This window comes from Gossypium hirsutum, chromosome D07 (assembly GCF_007990345.1).
Source record: "Gossypium hirsutum isolate 1008001.06 chromosome D07, Gossypium_hirsutum_v2.1, whole genome shotgun sequence".
Classification (NCBI taxonomy): Eukaryota; Viridiplantae; Streptophyta; class Magnoliopsida; order Malvales; family Malvaceae; genus Gossypium; species Gossypium hirsutum.
The window spans coordinates 40144979-40149014 of record NC_053443.1 but is presented as its reverse complement, the minus strand read 5'-3'; positions in this window follow the sequence as shown (position 1 = coordinate 40149014).

Sequence of the window (4036 nt, the reverse complement as noted above, 5' to 3'; positions counted from 1 at the left end):
AAGATTAAGCTAAAATGACTTCAAAAATATAAAAATCATTAAAACGGGGTTGAAATCACATACCATGCACCAATTTAAGCCTAAACGAAGCAAGCTATCAACAATGGAGTCTCTCTTCTCCAATATTTGGTCAAACATGAAGAAAAATTAAAGGTGATACCATTTCTTTTCTTTTGTTTTAACTTTAATTACCTAATTACCATTTTAACCTTTAAAAAATTTCATAATTTCATTAAAAACATGTTCATAAACATCCACTATCAGTTTCATTGGTCTATTTACCATTCAATCCCCTTAGATTAAAATTTCATAGCTATTTGACTCCTTTAACTAATAGAACCTCACTTTTATACTTTTTACGATTTAGTCCTTTTCACTTAATTTATCATTTAATTTATCATGCAAACATCAAAATTTCTTAACGAAATTTTAATATGACCTTACTAATATCTCATAGCAATAAAAAATAGTAAAATAAAAATTTACTCGTCAAATTTGTGGTCCCAAAATAACTATCCCGATTTAACTAAAAATAAACTGTTACACTTAAGATTAGGGTATTATCAATTAAAGGTGAAAGAGTCTGACATCTTGAAAATTCCTTTTAGGACTCAGTATGGACATTATGAGTTTTTGGTCATGCAGTTTAGTTTTAACTAATGTCCCTGTTGCGTTCATAGATTTGGTGAATTGTATTTACTATTCGTATTTGGATTAGTTTGTGGTCGTATTCATAAACGATATTCTTGTGTATTCTTATTCTAAGAAAGATCACGATACACACTTGAGGATTGTTTTGTAAATTTTGAGGGTTAAACAGTTGTATGCGAAGTTGAGTAACTGTGAATTTTGGCTAATAGAGGTGACGTTCTTAGGACATGTTGTGTCGGTAAATGGAATTCGTGTGGATCCAAAGAAAATTGAGGCAATTTTAGAGTGGAAATCACCAATGAGTGTTACTGTTGAGGTTTGTAGTTTCTTGGGTTTGGCTGGCTATTATTGTAGGTTTATTGAAGGGTTTTCCCTTACTGTTGCACCCTTAATGAAACTACTTTAGAAAAACATGTTGTTTGAATGGAGTAATGAAAGATAGAAAAGTTTTTAACAGGTTGAAGCAGTTTTGACTGAGGCACCTATGTTGATTCAACCGAAGCCTGGGAAAGATTTTATGGTTTATAGTGATGCTTCGTATTTGGGACTTGGTTATTTGTTAATGCAAGAATGCAAGGTTGTGGCTTATGCCTTGAGATAGTTAAAGATGCATAAGCATAATTATCCAACTCATGACTTGGAATTAGCTATTGTGGTATTCGCACTTAAGATTTGACACCATCATTTGTACGGTGAGAGGTGTGTTATTTATACAGATCATAATAGCCTTAAGTACCTCCTCACCCAAAAGGAGTTGAATTTAAGGCAAAGGCATTGGGTTGAACTTTTGAAAGATTATGATTAAGTGATATAGTATCATCCTGGCAAGGCAAATGTTGTCGTTGACGCTTTGAGTAGGAAGTCCATGACGGAATTGCGAGCTATGTTTGCGCACTTGAGTATAGCCAGTGATGGTGGTTTGATAGTTGAACTTCAAGTGAAGCCAACTTTGTCTCAAGAAATTAAGGAGAAACAGTTGTTAGATGGGGAATTGTTAAAGAGGATTTGACAGGTTGAACAAGGTGTAAAGGGAGATTTTGACATTGACAGTGGTAAAATATATCATGATCTTTGAGAGTTATATTGGTGACCTGGTTTGAAATGTGATGTTACAGATTTTGTGAATAGATGTTGGTTTGTTAGAAGGCGAAAGAAGAACATCAGTATCCTTCAGGTTTGTTGCAACTAATTGTGATTCTTGAATGGAAGTGGGAAAGGATCACCATGGACTTCGTCTCGGGTTTGCTTGTAACCTTGACAAAGAAGGACTCAATGTAGGTAATAGTTTATCGATTTTCAAACAGCGCGTATTTCTTGGCAGTGCGTACTAATTATTCTTTGCAAAAGTTGGTAGAGTTGTATATTACTGAAATTGTAAGCCTTCATGGTGTTCCAGTTTCGATTATTTCAGATAGGGATCTATGTTTTACTTCTAGGTTCTGGAAGAGTTTGCAAGAGGCTTTAGGGTCAAAGATTAGTTTTAGTACAACTTATCACCCCCAAACAGATGGTCAGTCAGAAAGGGTAATCTAAGTTTTAGAAGATATGTTGTGTAACTGTGTGATTGAGTTCAGTGGGAGTTGGGAGTGATATTTGCCCTTAGCAGAATTTGCTTACAACAACAATTTTCAGTCGAGAATTCGTATGGCACCATTTCAAGCATTGTATGGTAGGAAGTGTAGGACTCATTTTTGTTGGATAGAATTGGATGAAAAGTGGGTTGTTGGATCGAATTTGGTTTGAGAGACTGAAGAGAAAGAGAAGTTGATTTGTGAAATGTTGAAAGCAGCATCAGATAGGTAGAAATATTATATGGATTTGAAACATCCTGATATCGAATTTCAAGCCAGCGATAAGGTGTTTTTGAATGTTTCACATTGGAAGAAGGTTTTGGGATTTGGTAGGAAGGGTAAATTGAGTCCATGATATGTTGGACCTTATGAAGTTGTTGAGAGGATTGGTTTGGTAGCTTATCAACTCAAGTTGCCACCAGAACTTGAGCGAATCCATGATGTTTTCCATGTATCTATGTTATAGAAGTATCGTTCAGATCCATCGCGCATAATGCCAGTGGAAGAGATTGAATTTCAAAGTAATCACACTTATAAGGAACAGCCGATTGAGATTCTTACTCACAAAGAGAAGGTGTTGCGAAATAAAATAGTTTCGTTGGTTAAAGTTTTATGGCGTAACCACAAGATAGAAGAAGCAACTTAGGAAGATGAAGATGTGATGAAACAACAATATCCTTATTTGTTTAGCTCAAGAAAATTTCGAGGATGAAATTCTTTCTAGAGGGCGAGAGTTGTCACACCCTAAAATTAGGCCTAGTAGTTTCAATGGTAATTTAGGGATTTTGGCTCAAAATGTGTTCGAAAATTCGAACTTGGTTCTGAAATTTTGACGTACAATGACCATTTTCTCAAAAACTCAATAAAACCTTAGAATTCTTTAACGAAACTTTAAGAAAAGTTTAAAAACCTTCTCATCACATCAAAACATCGATTTCCTTTGAAATCCCAAATTTCACCATTAGTGACCCAAATTTCGGCATTTATTCAAAACTTTTGATTCAATAGATAAAAACTCAATCTAAAAGGCTCGATATCATTAAAGACTAACAGGAAAACAAAACATTACCTTCGTTGAGAGAAAAAAGAACGTTTGATCGAAAATCTAAAAAACCTACAAGTTTGAACGATAGCAAAATTAATGGTGTTTTTTTTATGTTTTTCATGAAATTCTAGGTAGGTTTAATGTTTGAAAGATGATAGAAATTAAAAGAATTGATGTTTGGAAGATCAAATTGAGTGAATGGTGTTTTGGAAATCAAGGGACGGTAATAAAGGGTAAGGGAAATAATTTTTGTTAATTTTGTTGTAGGTGGGGGAAGAAATAGGTCAATTTTAAACTTTTTTATATTTACCCTTGTGGTACTCCTAATTTTAACCCCTTTTACAAAAAAATCCACATTTTAAAATTGAAGGTCTTTTCTAGTTCATTTTCAAAATTTGATTTAACTTTCAAAAAGCCATAGACGAAGACATTTCTAGTTTTAGACTACGGTTAAGAAGGACAATATTATAAGGAAGTAAGTGATTGGAACACGAGAGAAAGGAAAATAACAAAGTACGAAATAAGAAGAAGTCTAGTCTTACTGGCTCAAATTTAAGACCTTTGAAGCGGGCTAGAGAGGATAAACATAACAAAGTGTTCTAAAAGTTTATACAAGAAGTTTTATTGGATCAACGAGGAAATTAATTTGTAAGTATTGTAATAAGCGTCATTCGAGCGAGTGCTGGAAAAAGTCAGGAACCTGCTTGAGAAGTGGGTCCGTAGAGCATTATGTTATGGATTGTTCACGATGTCTTCTTGTTTAAATGCA